The sequence below is a fragment of the Podarcis cretensis genome (assembly GCF_951804945.1).
Source record: "Podarcis cretensis genome assembly, chromosome: 5".
In the NCBI taxonomy this organism is placed as follows: Eukaryota; Metazoa; Chordata; class Lepidosauria; order Squamata; family Lacertidae; genus Podarcis; species Podarcis cretensis.
Window position 1 is genome coordinate 49,666,373 of NC_137174.1, and position 24,267 is coordinate 49,690,639.

The following is a 24,267-nucleotide window of genomic DNA, read 5'->3' on the forward strand; positions in this document are numbered from 1 at the left end:
CCAACAGACTCCTCTGGGGCGCTGCCTGTTCCAAGCAGGCACCCAACTCGACTCCAGCGTCTCTCCCAGCCCCACCTCCACCCAGCCCCCGCTTTTACTCCCCGCGTCACCTCGCCGCTGCCTTGGACCAAAGGCTCCCCGCTTGCAAGGAGCTCCCGGAGGATGCTCTGCTCAGGCGGCTCTGCCAGACTTTGGCAAGGGCCTGGCTTGGAGGTCCGGGAAGAAAGCAGCAAAACCATCGCTTGCTGCCGTGCACTTGGTCCCTGTTGCAGCTGCGAGGCGAGGGATAAATACTAGGGGCGCGATGTGTAAAGAACTCACTCAGCCAGCTGGGTTTTTCTGGCGTCTCCAGCTGGGACTCATTGAACACGATACTGACACTCCTCGCCTCCTCCACGCTGCTGCTAATAGCAGATGCACCTTCCTTTGTTATAGACAAATGTGTAAATATTTAGAAACGGCATGAGTCCTTTAGCAGCTTTGTTAAACCACAGGGACCTTTAAAATAGCATAAGTTTTTAAACAACAACAACAGCAACAACAACAAATTAAACTCCTATGTTTCCCTGTTGGCATTCTTTGTGGCTGGGGAAACCCAGCCAGATGGGCGGGGTATAAATAATAAAATATTATTATTATTATTATTATTATTATTATTATGCCTTTATAAGGGATCAACCAGAATTATAATGAATATATATGGAGTCATTGAATCATAGAGCTAGAAGGGAATCCAAGGGTCATCTAGTCCAGTGTTTCCCAACCTTGTGCCTCCAGCTGTTTTTGAACTACAACTCCCATCATCCCTGACTAGCAAGACCAGTGGCAAGGGATGATGGGAATTGTAGTCCAAAAACAGCTGGAGGCACAAGGTTGGGAAACACTGATCTAGTCCAACCCCCGAATCTCAACACACAGTCTCCAATCCAATTTGAAACCATACCAGACCCTGCTTAGCTTTGCAAATGTGCTAGCCAGTTTATTTCTGCACCATTATATATATTCACTTACCCAAGGACTCTTGCAGGGTACTGGTGGCAGCCGAATCCTACATATAATTCCTTGGAAGTAAAATAATAATGAAAAAATACTGATTTTACTCCCAACAAAATATATTTAGGAACAGTTTTCAGATGGCAGTGAGGAAAGGAGAATCTCATGGTTATGCTTCCCCCTCCAAACAAATAATTGAATTCTAATTTCTAAAAGAAGTCAACATTTGACTAATCTCTTTCAGCAGGTTCCACAGCTGATTTGATAATTTGTCCACCACATAAGTAAGGTAGCACAAGGAAGGGGGCAGGTCTGGCAAGACTCACAGCCGATGCTCTCAGGCCATTGGTAGACATCGTTCACTATTCTTTGCTTGCACATAATCACTATCATTGGTATACCTATGATAATAATTATGATCAGAGCTTTTCTGATCAAGCTGGAACTTGCCGGAACTCAATTTCAGCACCTCTCAGGTGGGCACCGTTGCCATGATGATAAGAGAACAAGGGAGGATTTATGGCACCTCTTTTTACAGAAAAATAGCATGGATTATGATCACTGGGTTGGAACCAGACTAAGGCCTGGGCCCACTTTTCTGAGAGTAAATCCCATTGATGTCAGTAAATTAGCTGAATTTAGGTCCCATTGGAATCCAGGCAAGTTAGCCATGGAGTCTTACTGATTTCAGTAGGAACTTCACCTAACTTAGCCTGGATTCCACCTAATGTGTTTCTATGACCATACTAGTAAACATACAACTTGCATTTGTAAGCAGAGTTACATTCTTGGCTGCTACTAAAAATCTCTCATCCAGAATCTGAAAATGCTTTAAATTCATGAAGTCAGATTTTCCATTGCCAAACATTTTTTGTCCCAACTACGCCTTGGTTTGCTCTGTGATGGAGAGATGTCCATTAGAAGGCAGGCTTCATACAATGAGTTTCAATAAAAGAGTACCCGAGCAGACTTTTCAAGCCATCAGAATGTAGTGGACTATAAGTGTCCTTATTTTAGTGTTCTATATGTTTCACAGGTAGCGCTGTGGTCAGCAGTTCAAATCTCTGCAACGGGGTGAGCTCCCGTTGTTTGGTCCCAGCTCCTGCCAACCTAGCAGTTCAAAAGCACGTCAAAGTGCAAGTAGATAAATAGGTACCGCTCCAGCGGGGAGGTAAATGGCGTTCCCATGCGCTGCTCTGGTTCACCAGAAGCAGCTTAGTCATGCTGGTCACATGACCCAGAAGCTGTACGCCGGCTCCCTTGGCCAGTAAAGAAAGATGAGCGCCACAACCCCAGAGTCGTCCATGACTAGACCTAATGGTAAGGGGTTCCTTTACCTTTACATTTCTATCTAACCATTTTGGTCACTTCTTTTTAATTTATTCTTCCAAGAAGCTCAAGGTAGCATGCATGGTTGTTCTATCTTCTCGTTTTATTCTCATAACAATCCTGTGAATTAGGTTAGGCTGAGATGTGATGAATGCCCCAAGGTCCAGATCCTTGCCCACCACTCTAACCCAAATCCCACAATGGCTCTTGAGAGAATGAAAGAGACTGATAGGCATTGCTGAACTATCATGGCATCTTTGGGTCAGACTCATGAAGCTTAGGTCTGTAAAGCATTAGGCATGAAGAAGGCATTTTAAAAATACGTAAGAAGTCATATCAAAGTATGTATTAATACATTTTCCTGGGATAGAAAATAATTCTCCTCATGATATGTAAATGCCTTCTGAAACTTCCATATGTACAAAAACTGACCAGAGTGAGAGGGACAGACATGCATTTCAGGTTGAAGGTTTAGCTGTAAACATATGTGTAACTATATTTGTGTTTGAAGTCCTAGTCCATCAAAAAATGAATAGTTGTGTAGATAATGCTTTGGTGATAGGGAATCACATTTTTAATGCATTTTAATGAAACATCAATAGAAATATTGCATCAGAACAAAAAAGGAATTGGGCTTTCATAGAACATCAAAGCAGAATTAGCCTTCAGTTGTATTTCCACATGTTTTGTAGATAGAATGGAGAGGAACAAATTTGCTTGTGACAGAATATACTGTACTGCGAACATCGTGACATGAAAGGCCTTCTGATCTGTAGACTGTTATACTTTGCCCCATCTCACTGCAGTCCATGTTGACAATGGCTATTTAGTATTGCTCAAGTTTAAATCATCAGCTTTCTTAGTCTCTCAAGCCCTCCTTGCCTCCAAGGAGCTGACATTCTCACCGCCAGATACAAAAAGCCAATATATATTAAAAGGGATCTTGTCAGTACCTTAGGCACAAATGGTTGAAATTGTTTCTGAGAGTACTTATTTGTGCACAGATATATTATTAATACTTGCATTGTGGTAACATCCAAAGGTCAATTTGGACAGGTTTCCTTTTTTTTTAAATAAATTTTTATTAAAAAATTTTCCATGAAAAACTCCAGTCATATCAATTTACACATCACATATTTTAGCTTATTGGACCTCCCTCAACTTCTCTGACAATCATTCGTAGTTCGAATCCTATCTTCACATTCCTTAATTTTAATATTGCCATTAAACACTATATTTCTGACCTTATTTGCTTTCTAACAATATTCCTTGTATTTTCACAAAGCTTCTTTAAAGCACACTAGCGTTGTACAGTCCTCACATACAGTTTTCAAATACTCTGTAAATTTTCCCCAGTCCTCAAAAAACCTGTGATCCTTTTGGAATCTGATTTTCCCAGTTAATTTATCCAGTTCTGCATAGTCTGTTAATTTTGTCCTCCATTCTTCCAAAGTCGGTACTTCTTGTTTCCATTTTTGGGCCAACAGTATTCTTGCTGCGGTGATTGCATACTGAAAAAGTTTACAGTCTCTCCTATTTATGTCCATTCTTGTTATTCCCAGCAGAAAGGTTTCTGGTTTCTTAACAAAGCTATATTTTAGCATTTCTTTAGTTTATTATATATCATCTCCCAGAACCCCCTTACTTTCTTACAATCCCACCACATATGCATGAATGTACCTTCTTTCTCCTTACATCTCCAACATTTGTTACAAGTTTTGTACATTTTTGCTAATTTTACTGGTGTCATATACCACCTATATACCATCTTCATAACATTTTCTTTCAATGTGACACATGCTGTAAACTTCAGGTTTTCATTCCATATTCTTTGCCAATCATCCATTTCTATGTTATATCCTAAATCTTTGGCCCATTGAATCATGACCACTTTTACTTCCTCATCCATTGTATGCATTCCAACAGAATTTTATACATTTTGGAAATTATCTTACAATCATTATTGACAATTTCTGTTTGAAATTTTGAATCTTTTTCTTTGTACCCTTTTTCTTTCACATCCTTTTTAAACATTTCACTTATTTGATAGTAGTGCAGCCAATCATAAACATGTTCTCTTACTTGTTCGTATGGTTTTAATCTCCACTTCCCCCCTTCCTTCACCACCAAATCTCCATAGGTAATCCAGTCGCTTCTCATATTAATTTTTTTGACACCTATCACCTCTAATGGGGATAACCAATGTGGGACCCCCATTTCTAATATATTTTTGTATCTGTCCCAAACTTCCAATAACGATCTCCGGAAGATATGATTTTCAAATGATTTATAACCCTTTTTCTTTTCTTTCCAAAGGTGCGCGTGCCATCCAAATCTGTTATCAAATCCTTCCAAATCCAGGAGCTTTGTATTTTTAAGTTTAATCCATTCTTTTAACCAGCAAAGACATGATGCTTCATAATATAACTTCAAATCTGGCAGGGCAAAGCCTCCTCTTTCTTTTGCATCTGTTAATAATTTATATTTGATTCTTGGCTTTTTGCCCTGCCAGACATATCTTAAAATCATCCTTTGCCAATCTTTAAAGATCGCCGCTCCTTTTAATATTGGTATCATCTGAAATAGAAATAACATCTTTGGTAGCACTGACATCTTAATCATTGAGATTCTACCCCAGAGGGATAGTTTTAGTCTTCTCCATACTTCCAGGTCCTTCTTAATTCCATTCCACACCGGGACGTAGTTGTTTTGGAACAGATCAATATTTTTTGGAGTTAACCATATTCCCAAATATTTCACCTTTTTAGCAATTTCAATACCCGTTTGTTGTTGCAATACTTCCATCATTATTTTTTCCATATTTTTGGCTATAATTTTGGTTTTCTTCCTGTTTATTATAAAACCTGCCACCTCTCCAAATTTTTCAATTTCCTCCAGTATCTCGGCTGCAGTCCCCATCGGTTCTTCCACCATCAAAACTAAGTCGTCAGCAAAGGCTTTAACTTTATATTGGTTTTGGCCTACTGTCACCCCCTTTATGCTTTCATTTTTCCTTATTGAATCTAAAAAAACCTCAAGGACCATTATGAATAATAATGGTGATAGCGGGCAACCCTGTCTGGTACCTTTAGAAATTTTAATTTCTTCTGTTATCATATTGTTCACTATCAACTTCGCTTTTTGCTCCGTATATATTGCCTTTATTCCATTAAAGAAATCATTCCCCATTTCCCTCTGTTCAATATTTTTCAACATAAAGTCCCATGATACGTTATCAAATGCCTTTTCGGCATCCACAAACATCAACATTGCTTGGACAGGTTTCCATTGCCCACAGCAGAACATGCATGGACATTTGGACAAACTGTTTATTCACAAGTATCCATGTGAATTAAGGGCCCCTCCAGGTGTCCTTTTTATTGTGCATTCATGGTTATCTGTGCTCACAAGGCATACTATCGGGACAGTCATATACAATCCCCCTTTCAATATTATTTCATTTCATTGTACACAGGTTGTACAATGACAATACATGTATTATTATTATTATTATTATTATTATTATTATTATTTGTGCCTGCAAAGGTTTTGGGGGCAGTCATACAACTTCATTTCCAATCAGGGCATATACTTTAACTTTCTGCTGAAATTCTGATCTTTTCACATTGATCTCTCTCCTCTACCTTTTCCCTCCACTCTCCTTCCATAGTGTGCATTCATTTTGTTTGTAAGCCTGAGGGAAAATAGCTCTCCCCCCCTCCCCTGCCCACAAGATAATAATTATCTGAAAAGGTTCACTGAAATCTATGGATATGATGAATGTAGGTACATTAATTTCAATGGTCTACTCTAAGTAGAACTTAGTTGGATACTGCCCTTGTTTTAATCTGATGCTTTAGGAAGTGTGTATGTGTGCTAGGGCCAGTGATATACACTGTTAATTTCATTATAGTCTGGTCTGGATCTTATCAGTTAGTGAAGATGTATTTGAAGCGTAACTGCATGCTGCCCTGGGCACTTTGCACTGCAGTTAGCCCATTAAGTGGGCAGAAGTGCTATTTTGTTCTTATTTGATGTGGTTCATTTAACGTTTGATGCTAAAACAAAAGAAATATAGATGAAGTATTTTAAAGTACTTCTGTTAACAGCCTCCTCTGATGGGCACAGTTCAGCCAAGATCTCCAAGATCATTAGGCTTTGAGTCACAGTCATGACTAGGATCTTTAAATGAGAAGGAAGAAAATAGATGTCTGCTCACAGAAAAGACAAAGGTCTGCCAATCAGCTCCTGGATGCTACTCACATCTCACTCTCTTTTTCTTGTAAGGGACCTATAGAAATCATTCCAAAGTTATCATTTCATTATCCAGAGGTCAATATCTGTGGAACAATATGGCAACATTTTGTTATTCTCTCTGCACAATATTTATATTATAATTGTAAACTAAATTTCAAATAATACGACTACAGCCAAAATCCATCAATAGTAAAATCATACTCAAATACTATGGCTACATCAGTATGCTGGTCTGGAAAGTCATGTAGCCTTACTGAAATCCATAGTTTTTTGAGGAAACTCTGTATGTTTATTCTGGAAGTTTTTGGTAATTTAGGATTTTCAATTTAAGAGGTACCAGCATGCCATATTTATTGCAATATTTTCAGTCCTTTGCCTCAAGTCCATCCCATAATTTTGTCCATCCCAAGAACACCACATTTTTGCACTTAAGATACACTTAAAATATTGAATGTTTACTCCCAAGTGACCTCTGCTCCATTCAGAGTAAAAGGAAAAGGAAGTTCAAAACTACAAAAAGCATGATGCAGTGTGGCTTCAGATGAAATTATATTATAAAGTGAAGCAATTTTAAGAATATATATATATATATATATATATATATATATAATACTCTGCAGCCCTGAGAATGTGCAACAAAATTTAGGGTCTAACCTGAATGTAATTTTGAGAAATTATAGTAATTTATGTGTGTCATGACCCCTGGCTCTGGGTTCTTACAAGGCATGGAGGATGTTGCAGACAAGCAGAAGGTTTGGGGTGTTGTCTCAAAGTGGGATCCTTTGGGACCCTCTTTTGCACTGCCCCAGCCAAAATACATAACCACATTGTCAGAGGATGAGCTACCAACCGCACAACCCCTCTCCTCACCTTCACAAAAGCTTAAGAATACAAAACCAGGCAAGGGGCCTTTAGCCTTTGCACAAGCAGAAAGTGGCCTTTGGGGAAACTATCTTACAGCAGCACAGTGTTTGCTTGCAATTATAAGCCCTCATATATCACCAGCTCCTTGTTGTAGGATTTATGAACAATTAGAATAGAGGAGTAATAATGTTATAGCCTGGAAATACCATTAAAATCCAAGGAGAACAACAACTTGCTGTGTTAACATCTTCCCATGTTATCCAATGAGGGAAGAAACTTCTTCAGGTTTGGCTCACTGGGAGCTCTCTCAGGTGCTGATCTGGTTACTCAAACTTGGAAGCACTGTGACTGTACCAACTGTGACTACATGTGATCCTAACTGCTAAATTTCCCTTGAATAATGTCTTGGACCCTTGCAGAACAGGTTATGATCGACACGAGTGAACTTAGAATAATCATCAGATTATTTTGCTTGGGTCCAGCAGAGTTCTTCCTGTGTGTTTCATTCATCCTTAACATATCACACTTTCTAGCACCCCCCGAAATTAAGTCAAAATTAATCATAACAGTTCAAGCACTGAATTACTACTGTTTTCAAAGTAGTCAATTTTAAGCCTCATCTTATTCAGGTGAACATTTTGTAAACATTTAATATTAATTTACAAATGCAGATTTGCTTCTATCTACACTAGAACGTAGTTTTAATCTCCTGGAACTATGACTGTAAAGCTTTTTTGAGGAAAAACTAATGCAAAGCAATTATTATGAAAATGTTTGTTGATTTGTGAAATACAGTGGTACCTCGGGTTAAGTACTTAACTCATTCTGGAGGTCTGTTCTTAACCTGAAACTGTTCTTAACCTGAAGCACCACTTTAGCTAATGGGGCCTCCTGCTGCCGCTGCGCCGCCGGAGCATGATTTCTGTTCTCATCCTGAAGCAAAGTTCTTAACCCGAGGTACTATTTCTGGGTTAGCAGAGTCTGTAACCTGAAGCGTATGTAACCCGAGGTACCACTGTATTTTAGTTTCGTGTGTCTGATTAACCCTTTGAAAAATTAAAAACACAGTAGGGATAAACTTATTTTCCCTTAATAACTCTACAAATGTTCTCAAATACCACACACTTTATTGTGGATGTGCAATTCATTCCACGGTTCCATTAAAATGGCATAAAGATGCCACCATTAGGTTTGGGGGAGGTTTGCATTTTTAATGCTCCCACCTTTCAAAATCTAGAAAACTAGTTTCTCCTTCCATGAAGCAAAATAGTTTAGGTACCACGGTTCACTGCATTCAGCAAGCTTTTTACACAGGGAAGGGTTCAAAATACAGGGTCCACCTGCAGCATGACATACTACCACCCACAATTCTACCACTTCAGTCTCCTGTTATTTTAAAACAACTTTCAAAACTGACCTTGCAAAACCACTGAGTCAGGATGAGGAGTCAGCAATCCCACTCCTCATCCCAAATGTATCACTACAGATATTGTATTGAACTAGTGGGATCTGCAACAGAATGTTTGTGGCATGGAATGTTTAAGTTCCATTATCTCTTCCTCGCACCTCTCTGTTTTCCCTTAGAAAAAGTCAGCATCACATGCCCGCTGGGCTGTTTTTAGATAGATATAGTTTTCCCCTTGGTGGGGGAAAATGCTTTATTTCAGGTTTGTAATAAGAATATTTTTTTAAAAGAATATAACACAACACTATACAGAGCAGTCATACAAGTTCATGTCAAGATTAACACACCTTTAACCAGTCTAATAATATAATATAATAAAGTGCCAAATATAAGATACTATCATTTAAAAGGTCTACAAACCATGGAGATGCTCCAACCCTATCAAAACGTCCCCTCTTGTGATTTTCATTGTGGCTAGCTAAGGACCAGCACTCAGAAAACTGATTTCTCATATGTTATATTTAATTCCTAAGATACCGCTTTAATTCCATGGACTCTTGACCTGTGCAGTGCTTTTCCAAATCATTTCCCCTGTTCTCTACTCCTTGTCTGGATTCCTGTGTCAATCTTTTCTCCTGTTAAATTCTGCTGCGGCCAAGTATAGTCCCATTCTTGTTATTTCCATTGCATCCTTTTGACACCATAAAAAGTTTTCTTCCGAGGAATCATATCAAGCACTAACGATACAACCTCAATGGAATTTAAAAGCACAACATTTAAACTTTGTCAGGCAATCCATTCAATGGGGAAATATTAATGGCCAATGGTTTCAGGAGCAGCTGGCTATATCATTATACACACACAGACACACACTGTGCCCTGAAAGGAAGGCCTCTATTGCCATGTCTCGTTACTCTAACAAGAAGAGAGGCTCTGTCAAGCAAAATAAAAGCCGGCTAACAACCAGGCTAAATCTCACATTGTTTTATCTGTCTTTTCAAACCTAGTATTCCGTTAACACTTGACACAGCCTTGAGGGCAACTTTGCTTTAGCTTCATAATCAATAAAAGCCACACTGACTGCAGTGTTACAAACCTAATTATTTGTTTCTGGAAATTTGTCTCTCACAAAAAGGCATCTGACAAATAATCTTCCCATCGCTTGAGGTCAGAGGAATCCAGTCATTACATGCAAATTGTGTTTATATTGACTGTTTACACTGCTCTTGAAGCCTTTTGGCATTTAGTTTTCTAAGCACTGAGCAGTAAATACCACCTTCTAGGCATGGTGGAAGTACAAATGGATGTAACTATAGATCTATGTTTCAAATGTGATTATGTTTGCATGATGACCCGTGTGCAACGGTCCACATTTAAAAAAAATAAAATAGCAATATGCTTCCTCAGAGTTAAATATTGGTTACATCAGGGTGCACCCCTCTGTGTTCATTTGACAAGCACATATAGCTTAACTGTGCATTGGGAAAGCTAAGAAAGGGAAACAGTCATCTGTGCTCCTCTGGGCCCTGAACTTTGAAAAGAAAATGTCACATCTTGCCTTCAGCCCATAAACAGTTTTCGTCAGGAGCACAGAGGTTGAAAGAAAGGTACAAAGCAAACTTTCCATGAGCATTGAGAAAGGCAGAAAGTGCAGTGGCAACTTAGAGATGAATTGATTTGCTGTGGCATGAGCTTTCATGGGGAAGAAACTACTTAACTGGATGCATGAAGTATCAAATCAGATCCATGGGGAAAATTGGGGCTCGCTTGAATCAGATACTGAATTTCCCCTTTTAAAACTGATGAGTTTTCCAAACATTTATAGACTTAAGGACCAAACCAGACATAACATGGGAGATCTACTATTGGATCTCCCTACATGTTATTTTCTTACATAAGGAATTGGATAGGGAGGCTCTGGTGGGTGGTGGTGGGGGGTTCAAACCACCTCTTCTGTGCCATGGTTCTGATGCAAATCCAGCCCAGGGTTTGCTTTTAGGAAAAGAAAACAATGTGGAAAGATATAATATCACTTCTCCCATGTAAGATCTAGCTGGGCTCTCCTAGTGACTGGTTTGTTCATTCTTTTGAAGTTTATATACAGTTTTTTAATATAAAAGTTCTCTAGGTGGTGTCAGTAGGTCCACAGAGGCTTGCAGAGTGTCAGATAATGTGGGCTTCCACATGTAGATGTTCAAGACTCAAGAACAGCCCTTCCCCCAAAGCATCCCACAATTGACCCAGAAGTTGAGCAGGTATCAGTGTCTAGGTCAGGGCTGGTACATTCACACGCTCTTCCCACAGACAACTGGCTTGATGGCAGTTGGTTTAACCATTATTATCTCTCCAATGAATCCTTTATGGGGATGGAGAGAGTATCTCTACGAGGAAATTGTCAGTGCCTTCTTCAGACTATAGATAAGCCAGGGTAGTTATATCAGTTAGACTGGTATAATGACAATGACCTGAATCCTAAGGTAAGTTAACCCAGCAGTCTCCAACCTTCAGAGGCTTGAAGACTTGTTTGAAAATCTAAGGAACTGTTAAGGCACCACAAAATACCTATCTCACAAAATAACAACTGGTGATACTCAGAACCACCAAAAAAGAGGGAAACATAACCACCCAAAACAAATAAAGCCCAGACAAAAAAGCAGGCAACCCCCCCCCCCAACACCCCATGCGAAGGCAGCCCCTTCAAATAAAGAAAAAGCAAAGCAAAGCCCATAAATTTTAAAATAAAAAATTAGGAGGGACAGGAGACATTACAAAGGGAAGGTGTCTGAGGGCCATGTTGGGGGGGGCAGAGTTAATTTAAGAAAGCTTACAGAATGAAACTTTCCTGTTTGCTACCCCCCCCCCCCTTGCAGCTCTCCTAAAATTAAGTCACAGAAGGACCATTTCCCATTCCTTCTGCACTTCCTGACACCTCCTGCCGCGTTCTTCAGGCAGGCTCCCCAAACCTCTGAAAAGCCTTGCAGCTGCCTGAAGCTGGGAGGGAGGAATGGGCAACTTCACCTCCCTGAATGTCCTTAGGTTAACTTTTCTTAGGTTCCAAGCCAATATGTTTGCTTGTGTTCACACACAGATACTCTTTCATCCACAGGACAGTGGTTGGTGTTTGGCGGTGCAAATAATCTTGCAGCAAGTCCTACCTGAAACCTGCAGTGCAGACCCTATTGAACTCATTTCAATGTAGGATTGCAGTCTTAGTCATACAGAATGTTTATATTGTTTTTAAAACAAGTTCTCAAAGCTTTTTACATAGAATTGAAAACTGTTCCTTAGCTTAGTCGAATGTAATTAAAATATTGCTGGAAAATGCATGCATTTTATAAGCACGAACACCAAGGGTAATGTCATGTGCCTGCTTTGTGTATTTTCTCAATTACGGCAATTTATTTTGTTGCAGGATTAATCCCACCACCCTCCCTTCCCTCAATTGGTCCTATGGATTTAGGGCAGATTTTAAGAAATAGAAAAATTGGTCTAGGAATAAAAGGAGCAATATAGTGCTGATTCACAAATGGGCAAATGCAATGTGATACTACAACAGATTGTGAATGTCTGTGTTCTGTTGTGTTAATAAATGCTCCTGTGAGGCTCTTAAGGATAATAAATTGCTGCTAATGGAACATTGTCCCCAGCACGTACAAGTAATTTCCACCTTCCAGACATTTTCAGATGATGTACACATTGCTATTAGAAAATCCTAAGTAAGTTGCCTGGGAATGAATGGGCAGCTTTTTCTAAGGCAAACAGCTGCTCTTTAGGATAGGTAGTCTAGCAGTATCTGTTTAGGACAGAGGTTTAATATTCCTGTCCCTTATACATTTACTGCAAAGAGAAGGAACAGTCAGTGAAATATCCTATGATGGAGGATTTAAAGACATGGTGAAAATATACCAGTGGGTTCTGAAGCTGAAAGTCATAATTAGGGCTGCAACAATTAATGTTTTATCAGTGGAATGCAGCAAGATCCAAAATTCAGAAGTGTCCCACAGCATTTACTTTTTGTTAAGTGTTCATAGGAATGGCAGTCTCAGTTACCTACATTGAATAAATTATTGGGTCAGGGCAATTTTCAACCTGGGAAAGTTTTAATTGCTGGAGCTGTGAGTTTAAGCACTTTCAACTTATTTTTTGTGGGATGGTGAGGTTATTTTGTTTCTGCTGTAAAAACGAGTAAAGAACATATAACAGTGGCCTTTCTACTAACAATGGATGGCAGTTTTGTTCAACAAATTGTATATCTGCTTATACTCCCTTCAGTATCTCCAAAAGGCACAAATAATCAGTGTTTGGTAATATGCAAATTCATTTAATTGCAACTGATTACTCAGTTCATTTATTAAAATGACACCCTTTCATTGGGTCACTGTCCTTGTGTTAATTACAAATGTTTATTAGATTTCCCGATAATGTTGTATTTTAAATAGTTTCAACCCACCTGGGACTTTAGGGTGAAGGGCAGGTAATCACCACCACCACCACTCAGATGGAAAACATTCAAAACACCATTTATTTGAAACACCATTAGAACAGTTTCATAGATCTGCCTTTAAAGCCTCTTCCTGCAGCAGAGATTGAAAATAAAGATGAGTTGAGGGAAGCGGATGGCATGTTTAGGCTTGATAGATAAATCAAGATCTTTAGCAAACTGGACCACAATGCTAGTGCTGAGTCAACTGTAGCTTCCGTTTTCTTATCTCTCTCTCTCTCACTGCAAAGGCCATTTTGCTTCTGGCTACTCGCCATGCAATGTGAACCAAGAGAGGAATAGAAAGAAGAAAAGAACTGAGATGTAATTTGGATCAGGGCTTAGCCAGAGAACTTGTCTTCAGCCTGCAAAATGCAGTGAAGAAGAAAGTGCTTCTGAACTAGTGCAGAATGTATTGCTTTCACCAAAGAGAGAAATATAGTACTTCCCACACATCTGGGATCAGGAGACTGGGCTTCTGGCTTCTAAACAAGATTGAGCCAAAGCTTAGTAGAATAATATCAATAGGATTCAGGCTGCAATCATATACACATTTACTGAGGAGTAAACCCCACTGAACCCACTGGGATTTATTTCCAAGGGACGTGGGTGGCGCTGTGGGTTAAACCACAGAGCCTAGGACTTGCCGATCAGAAGGTCGGCAGTTCGAATCCCCGTGACGGGGTGAGCTCCCATTGCTCGGTCCCTGCTCCTGCCAACCTAGCAGTTCAAAAGCACATCAAAGTGCAAGTAGATAAATAGGTACTGCTCTGGCGGGAAGGTAAACGGTGTTTCCGTGCACTGCTCTGGTTCACCTGAAGCGGCCTAGTCATGCTGGCCATATGACCCGGAAGCTGTACGCCGGCTCCCTTGGCCAATAAAGTGAGATGAGTGCCGCAACCCCAGAGTTGGTCACGACTGGACCTAATGGTCAGGGGTCCCTTTACCTTTAAACATGCATAGGGTGGCACGGCTACAACCAGTCAAGCCTTTTTTGCGGGGGGGACCACAGAGACCACAGAGATAAACCTCAGGTGGAGGCTTCCAAATTTCCTGGAATTTGGATGGAATTTAGGACATTGCATAGGTTAATTCTCACCCAGATGTTCATAGCATGTCCACCAGGTAGCTATTTATGACCATGTAACATGACTTTCAGAATGTTACAAATGCAACTGTTTCTGAAGTCTCTTTTATGATCAGGCACTGTTGTTTTCAATTTCCTGTTAAGCTGGAACTATTATAATTTGTACGTGAAAACTGATATACGCCATGAGCATGTACAGAGTACCTTTTCCTCACCACTAAGTCATTCCTACAAACTTCTGCACATCTGGGAAGGGCTTCGAAGCAAGTGTAAACCATGCCACCTCTTCTTTAAATAATAAAGCACACATTTTTATTTAATAATAATGCTTGCACAGTGTATGTGTGAAGTATGTGGAACCAGAGTATTTGGATCATATATTTTATAAATACATTGATGTTTTGAATCTTGGCAGATAAGACCCTTTCAAATATGCCAGTTTTAGTCTCCTAGAACCAGACAGACCTGTTAGGGCTAAAAAAACAACCCTCAAAAGACTGCCTTTGTTGCTTCCATCCTTAAATTTGCAATATTAGTATGAATTCCCTCCTTGTAAAAAAAAAAAAAAAGGACAAAGACAAAGTAATAAAGGGGCAAATTAGAGATAAAAGAAGTAATTTACAATCATTGGATGCTCATTACATCCTGCTGCCGCTTTGTTCTTCTGAGAAAGTCAGCTTTAAAGTTTGAATCTAAGCAGAGGATCATTTCAACATCCATAGCAAATGTTCTGCACATCCCTGAACTACTGCAATGCAAAACATTTTGTACAGGAGACCATAATTAAGCGAGAGACAGAGGCCCAGATCTATCTCCTGCTGACACTAACAACAGGAGTTCTGATATGACTAAGCTCTACAGAAATCCAAGTTGAATTAAAATGGTTGACCCATGTTTGCAGAATTTTACAGCCCTGAGCATGCTCCAGGTTGCTACAGACCGGTCAGAATGACCAGGAGAATGTGAACTCTGTTATTCCTTTTATACAAATATTTTATTGCTTTTATTTAAAATACTTATTAACTGCTAGCTGGGGCTGATGGGAATTGTAGTGCAAAACCTCTGAAGGGCACCCAGTAGGGGAAGGCTGATTCCCAAAGACACAGGAATGGATATATGGAGCTGTTTAGTACAGATCTCCGTCTCTCATTCCCCCTGGTTCTGGCTAAGTTGTCAGGTGTTTTATCAGAGCTGTATAAGAGAGACAGTATTCCTTTTCTTAATGAAAGTATGTTATGCAAAAATCTCCAGCGTTTCATTTTTCAGGAAGTCAAGACCATAATAGGCAGCGTATGTGTCTCACAGGTGCAAAATCACTGGTGTTTTGCCCTTCCTGTGTTTTCTTAAGTGTTTGGGGCAGGAAGGGTTCAGTGGTGGTCACAGTAGTACTTAAAGGGGAGGGGAGGCCATTGTCATTCTGCAATTAGACCTTTGTGCAACAGCTGACATTTTACAAGCCTGCTGCACTGCTAACACTTGCAATCAGCTGTACCATCAAGACTGTGAATCATATGCTGCCGTCTGAGACAAAGGGTGGACTAATCAAAACCTGCACAGGGCTTAAAATTCCAGGAAACGGGCAACCAATAAAGGAGGAGATTCACCGCTGAATGAAAAGCTTAAGCAGAAGATGAACATTTAATTATGTGACTCACTTGCTACCTTGTTCGATGTTGACGAGATGTTTGACGAAAGATCTGAAAGGCATCCCAGGGCACTGCAGGCAGGAGCAAGGGAACAGGGCAGTAATGACAGCTTCAATTTTGAAGGCCTTTTTTCACAAAAAGGCACATCCTTCTAGGTCATTGCCATCTGCTAATATTGTCCCAAATCATCAGACACCCCCCTCAAGCATGACACCACTTACCATAGTCCTTTGCACAACTTGGAGGCATGCACAGAGATACTGCTTCTGGCTGCCCTACCCAAAATAAGTTCAAGAAACAGGAGAAGCTTTGGCTAGCAGGCTGAGGGACCAATGACTTGCAAACAGGCTCTCCACACTAGTTGCATAGGAAAGGGAGCTATTCCCAGACCCCTTTTACTCGTTGTAAAAGCCCTAGCTGCTGAAACCCTGCCCTTTTTCTGGCTACCCACATACTCACAGAGCAAAACAAAAAAGGCGGTAATGAAAATATGTTTCTCAGTCCATCATTTGAACACCTGGCATTAGTCGGGTATGCTTTTATCATAAGCATCTTATTAAATGCATCAGAGTTTATCATCCCTTGTAGAGCAAGCACTGAGCCAATATTTAAGTCACTTGTTAAAACTGTTTTAAGACATGACATGTGTTATATATAGTCAGTGTTTAATCTCTACTGGCATGATCCAACCAAAGCATTTCATTTCAGTGGAAGAGAGTTATAGCTTAAATACCTCCCATTAAAATCAATGAGACCATAGGCCTGCTTTATTCTGACTGACTGCTGTGCCTTAAGTATCTAACATACCTGAGCATGACTGGAAGTCCAACCTCTGACCAGAATCCCCTGTCTCTCCTCTCAGATCTTGTTGTTGTAGGCAGTCAGCATTCAGTGGCAAGGGAGTTATTCCTTGCACATGCTCAGAAATGCTCTTGCTGGCTCTGTATTTTGAAACATGCCATATAACAATATTTGAATCAATGCTGTTTAGATACATTATACCAAATATGAACAATATTTATTTATTTTTTAAATAATTTTTATTAACCGGCCAATCAAATCAAATTAAATCACATCACATAAATTTCGAATTACAAAGCCGAATTTTAAATTTTGTTGGGGGGACCCATATTTCAAGATCCGAAGGGGGATTCTGATCATCTTCTTGCTACTGCGTTAATGTCCAAATCAATCCAAATCAGTCAGAGTTCATAATTCTATCCAGTCTTATCTTGCTGTTTCCACATCACATCTTGTTCATATATTTTCTCTTTTTTATTTATGATCTCTTCTGATAGTCTCCTTAAGCCGATAAACACCAATAATAATCCCGTGTGAATTTTCTGTTCTTCCAATCCTCAAATCGAGATGGTTTCCATATATCATCACCTTCATAGATAACCGCGCTCTTTCCATCATTAATTACAGAACTGTCATTCTTAAGTCCCACTGAGGAATTTCACCCACAATATAAAAACAGCTCTATTTCTCTATTTCTCCTCTCAGACTTAAATCCTCCGACAGAACTTCCCAATATGGCGACGGCATTTTTAACTGCGTCATTCCAAAGCTCTTATACATTCCACTCTCTTCTTAAAACATGCTTTGGTTCGAAAGTTTATCTCCACACAGCCTTAAATCCACAGCTTAAGTCCTTAAAACAACAATTCTGACTCGTGAGGGGAGGGGATTCTTGTTTAATCACATAAGGAAAGAAAGGAAAGTTTTTCCCCCTCCCCATCAGTCATTTGCCATACCGTATCTTGGCGTATCTTCTCATGTTTTATTCTTGTCTTGTTTTATCAGAGATCTCTTCTGTTAGCAGTCTTTACTCCCCCTCCTTCCTTGAGATATGTGCATTCCTTCATCCAAATTGTTTCTTTTGAAGTTCTTGCAGCTAGTGGCGCGGATCAGGGACGGCGTCCAGGAGTGCCGGAATCCCACAGGAGGGCTTTGTGCCTAGTGCCCCCATCCCCACAAATTTGGGGGTGGTATAGGGCACAGCAGGCAAGGGCTGTCCCCCCCACCATCCTGGGGGGGGTAGGGAGGCTAATTACTCCCATCATAGCCTCCAAATTACCTCATGTGGGTCAGAGAGATGTTATTGTCAGCCATCTTCCAATGCGCCCCCTAGTGCCCCCCCAATATGAACAATATTTAATTCCCTAAAAGAAATATGAACACAACAATATATGTGCTTATTTGGAAATAAGTTCCATTGGGTTGAATTACCAGGGTGGCCAGGTGAAAAAAGGAAAAAGGGCTCATGTATCTTTAATAGTTGGTGAAGTTCTCTCTTTTATACACCTATTAAAAGTGCAGGTGCCCTGTGTTCTTTTTTACCTGATCAGCCTGCTTTCAACTTGCACAGAGTTGCAGCCTAACAACACAGTCCTATACATGCCAATTTAACTTTGATGAGACTCTGAGGTAAGTGTCTATAGGAGTGCAGCCTAAGACCTGTATATTGATGCCCCAATATCAGTATACAAAAGTTTAATGAAGATTAAATTCTAATTCTCCTAAAATGCATTTTTACTTTTTTTATTCCTCACATTGTCTTCTAATTTTAATTATGACCTAGACTATAAGTGCGCACTTTTGAGTTGACAGAATATACTGGGTACTTCTACATTGTTTCTCAATAACAATTCTGAATGAAAATGTGCTAATATTAAGAACAGTATACTAAAGTACTAGCCAAATTGTTTTGAAAATTGAGGGCTTTGCTGCCACAGAGCTGCACTGTGGCTCTGGGTCTATTATTATTATTATTATTATTATTGCCTCATTTTCCCCAAGTAATGGCTTTGTAAATCACTGCACCATGGGATTTACCTACAACATTAAAATCAGTTAAGGTCTTTTCATGACATTTTATGCTTACAAAAATAATGATGGAATGAGAATACTGAAGCAAGGGATCAAAGAATAACAGTTTGTGTCAGAGGATTCCATTTGGTGTCTTTTGATTTTTTATGTCCACGAGCAATTTGTGTTTCAAAACTATTTATATGTTTCAGTGATGCCATCTGGTGGCCACTGCTAAGTCTGTCTGATGAGTCAACTTGTGTTGCACGTAGAACAGAGGCCAGCCTCCCAAACAAAAGGACAGGCGTTTGGAAGCACGCAATAAAAGTTCTTGGGAGGATGTATAAGAAAGCAAGTTATTGCTAGGGTGGTCCCTCTCCACCTCCACTCCAGAGCTCCTGTGCCTTAACAGCTGCTTTGTCCAAACCATCTTAGGGTTGCCATATGTCTGGAATTTCCTGGACATAGCCAGAATATTGCAAAAAGTGTCCGGGCAGAAATTGACTAAATGTCTGGGAAGATTTTGCCAGTGAAAAATGGTGCTTTGCCCATGTGCTGCATATTTACAGTGAAGATGGAGTATTCTGCTATCACTGTGCATTCACTATATTGATATGAGGTTCCTTAATGCACCATATAACAAATTATGCCTACAATGATGCACTGTACAGATTTTTTTTTTTTAAAAAAAAATGGACAATAGACCTGCCTGCAGGCATATAGTCTAATATGTAAGACTTAGCACTTCTTCATGTGGACTTTTAAGCTCACACTTTATGAGTCAGCTTTGGGCACCTCAAGAATAGCCAGTGAGATTACATTAGGGATGCAGTTACTATAGATGTGAAAGCAGATAATGGGTTGATGGGGCCTGAAAGCACTCTTACAAAAGCCATAGCTTTGGAATTACAGTGCAGTTTGTTGTTGCTGTTTGGGTGAGAAAACAACTTCTCTCAAAATTAGAAAATATCGCTATGAGATAGTGAGGCTGCAGAAATCGCTCACAACTGTCCATCTTCCCTCAGCTATTTGGCCATGTACCAAGAACAAAAGAAAGAATTTTATATGCCTTCTGTAGCAGGATTGGAGAAGGAGGAGACCAGGTCACCTCACTACTTTGAAACTATGAAATAGCAGGGCGGGGGGGGGGGGGTTGTTTGTCTTCCAGACCATGCCACCAATTCATCCTTTAAATCTGCAGGTTCTGAATAATGTTTGTAGCAAGCCCTCTACTGAAACGGAAAAGAATAGGCAAGTCTGATGTCCAATGAATGTTGGGAGATTCAGGACAGATTACAGAAAGTGCTCCTTCATTCTGGGTGCAGTTAAACTATGGAACTTACTCCCAGGGGGGCAGGCAGTGGTGGCTACCAACCTTGGATGGCTTTAAAAGAGGATTAGACAAACTCCTAGAGGAGAGGGGGCTATCAAAGTCTACTAGCCATGATAGCTATGTTCTGCCTCCATGGCCAGAGAGGTAGTCATGCTTCTGAAACCAGTTGCTGGAAACCACAGGAAGAGAGAGGGCTCCTGTGCTTGAATCCTGCTTGCAAGTTTCCCATGGGCATTTGGTTGGCTACTGCTGTGAGAACAGGACGCTGAACCTGATGAGCCATGGGCTTGATCCAGCAGGCCCATTTTATCTTTTCATGTTCTTAAGGCACATACAGTGATACCTCGGGTTACAGACGCTTCAGGTTACAGACTCCGCTAACCCAGAAATAGTACCTCGGGTTAAGAACTTTGCTTCAGGATGAGAACAGAAATCGCACGGCGGCAGCAGGAGGCCCCATTAAGCTAAAGTGGTACCTCAGGTTAAGAGCAGTTTCAGGTTAAGAACAGACCTCCAGAACGAATTAAGTTCTTAACCTGAGGTACCACTGTATATAGTTTTTCCTAATGAAAATCCCAAGTTGTTGTTAAGAGCAGTTTCAGGTTAAGAACGGACCTCCAGAACGAATTAATTTCTTAACCTGAGGTACCACTGTATATAGTTTTTCCTAATGAAAATCCCAGGTTGTTGTTGTTGTTGGCGTGTTGTTGCTTTTTAATGGAACCGAGTGAGCACAGGCCTGAAAAGTCCTTCAAAAGTGTGAGCATTGCAACAGCAGCAGCAACAAAACAACTACAACTTTTGTCCATATACCAGAAGTTGCATATTTGTTCACAAATAGGCTCACTATATTTATTTCCTCCCTTGCTAGTGGGGGAAAAAAATCCTGCTTTGTTGCTCCTTTCAAATAGCCCACTTCTGCCCTCCTGCAGGAATCAAGATAGCTGGTTCATAATGGAAAGTGCTATAATTTGAAACCTTTGCATTCTTCTCCCTGGTGCTTGCTGGAAGGCTCCAGTGTGTTTGCACAATGATCATAATGTGTATTTATTAATGGAAGCACACAAAAAATGAATGCTCTGATAAGACATTGGCCTTTTTATAAATGCTGGTCAAATGGCTATGCTCCAAGATGTAATTTGAAAAAATAAAGGCAGTAGAGCTGGAACACTTTCCATTTGGACAATTGCATGCTGCACATGCTTTATTTGCAATGCTTTTTAATTGCGTCATTTGGACATGGACAGACAACAATGCTGATGTCACCAGACTCTTTTATGTTAGTAAATTGGTCAAATTTATGACATGGACAAACTTTAATAAGCTATACTGCAATATATTTGCTACCAAGCCGTAAATACGTTTTCATTACATATGATGTAGATGTGATAGATACTGTAGTGGCAGCCCTAGAAGAATTATTAGGGCAAGCTGATTTTTTTAAAAAATGAATACATCCACATTTTGAAATTTGATGTAAGTTCTTTAATTTAAAATTTAAATTCATTATGTGGCTTAGAGTACAATTAACTGGGGGGGGAGAGAGACTTGGCCAATTAAAACAAAGCACTTAAAAGCATATGCTGTAGGAATTTTGAGCTAAGTAGCAGAAGATTTGGAATTGAACAGGATACTAATTTTAAGTATTTCTTCAAGGACCTACCTGGAATAATTTTCAAATTATAATTTAGAATCTGTTGTACTGTAATAACGTGAAATGAAAACACAAAATATAATTCAGCAGGTTGGACCCAAAGAGAGGACTTGCCTTCCTCTCAGGAGAAGGCATTTCAGGGTTCAAATGCCATCTTGGCCATGAAGCTCACTGGGTGACTTCAGGCCAGTCACTTTTCACTTTTTAAACATATTACATACATAGCCACTACTGAAGGAAATGGTTTAATTTCTTTCAGACAGGATGCACCTTTTAAAGACAGCTCCGAGTTTATCAAATGTTGGAACCATACCCAAAGCGGAAGCACAGTTTCCACCAGCTGAAGTTGAAACAGGGCATATAGAGCAAATCAGAAACTCCTAGTTATCAGTTACATCTTGCAGTATTGAAGTATGTTTCTGCAGGACAAAACCACCTAAAATGTGAAAGCCTTCACCTGAATTAACACTGCTGGTCTTGTTTGCATTTTAGTCTCTCAGTACTTGACCCATTGTTTGAAATGAATAGCAAGGCAAGCTTATGGAAGAGTAGTATGTGTCGTCTGGAAGCACAATCCTCTAAACATGTGATTGTTTCTTTAGACCTTGTATCACATACGGCAATAGGCAGCAGTGTCAACAGTCACTTATTCTTTCCGCAAGTCAATGAGTTGCTCCTTCAGAGCACTCAGCATGGAGCCAGCCAACAGCCAACATAGAAGAAGAAGAAGAAGAGTTTGGATTTGATATCCCGCCTTTCACTCCCTTTAAGGAGTCTCAAAGCGGCTAACATTCTCCTTTCCCTTCCTCCCCCACAACAAACACTCTGTGAGGTGAGTGGGGCTGAGAGACTTCAAAGAAGTGTGACTGGCCCAAGGTCACCCAGCAGCTGCATGTGAAAGCCAAGTAATTCTGCTGAAGCGGAGAATCAAGTATCACCAGCTTTTAGAAGAAGGTCTGTGCTAGAGCTTTTCTTAATTATCTTATTTCCATGGAATTATGGATACATTCAGATGATCTCCCCCCACCCCCAAGAAACAATCACTTTTACAAGAGCATTTTGCTCGCACTACATGAAGACGTTCACAGCATACTTTTATTTCTTCATTTGCGGCAGCCCTTTATTCTTCACACAATCTCAGGCCAAGGAACAACATTAAAATACAACAACAAAAATATTTCATTTAAATACAACTTAATGTAAAAAAACAAAAAACAAACACCAAGCAATGTGCTAGCAATGTACAGTAACTCCATCAGCCAAGAGAGGGCACTAGTCTAGCCAAATGGCTGTGTGAATAGTCACATTTTTATGTGGAGCTGACACTTTATTATCATGGGAGGCGAGGGCATTCCAAACTGGGATGCCACTATTCAGGGTGTTTTTTTCTAAAAAAATGTTTAGGGGTACTCTCATTTTCCTACTCATGTTGAAATACTCCCCCTCAAGGAGACCAAACTTAGACTCACAAAATGTTTAGAAGAATGCGTACCCCCAGAAAAAAAGCACTGTCACTATTGAGAATGTTCCTTTCCAAACCAATATCAGGCTTTGACACAGCTCTGTTATGTCAAAGAATATATTCTATTTTACGTTGTTGGTGTCTTCCTGGGAGAAACTATCCTCAGAATTGTGGTGATATTAGATCAAGTTCCATTCTCTTTCATTTCCACATTATTGTGAGAGACACTTCAAACAGTTGAGCATGCTTGTTTGACATTTCTGACATTAGAGCTCAGTGGAAGAGCACAGATTTATGTACAGAAGGACCCAGGTTCAATCATGCCTGAAACCCTGAAAAGCTGTGGCCCGTCAATTTAGATAATATTGAGTTAAATGGAACAATTGTCTGGCTCAGAATAGGTGTCATGGACTCTGTGGTTCCATCAGGATGTGTCATAGTTTGGCTACCCCAGATGGACAAGGAGGAAGAGCCGGTGGAGGGCTGGAAGGCTGGCACAAAGGCATGGAGAAGGGAAGTCCTCTGCTTTTGCCTCTGGATGTCAAAGAGAGAGAAGCAGATGGGCCAGCTCTCTCCCCTGCCCCTTCAGGGAGTACTGAGCCTTGTCAGGGAGCAGGCAGGACTTCAACCAGTCAAAGAGAGGGGCAGAACAGGAGGAGATGGCAGTGGTGCTGGAGGCAGAGGGACAGGACACAGTCTTGTCACTGAAAACAAGGTGCCACCTTCTTTGGTGGGTTCAAATGCACCCAGAGAGAGCACATATCTGCAAAGCAGGCCCACAGAACAAGAGTGTGTAATGAGGAAGCTCAGCCTGCCTCGTCTTTAAAAGTTTGGCAGAAGGGACATGTTACCTTTCAGGACGTCTTCGAAGCATCCATTAGTTTATGAATCTCTTAGAATCTAGACTTCTGGACCTTAGGTTTGCTGCTGAGCCTATACTGCTATT

The 24,267-nt window shown here is 40.2% G+C and overlaps 1 long non-coding RNA gene across 1 annotated transcript in view; it reads left to right on the forward strand.

Moving 5' to 3' along the window:
• Positions 1-24,267, forward strand: part of LOC307216487 — a 302,624-nt gene that overhangs the window by 226,583 nt on the left and 51,774 nt on the right. The gene's annotated exons all lie outside the window — the stretch shown is intronic.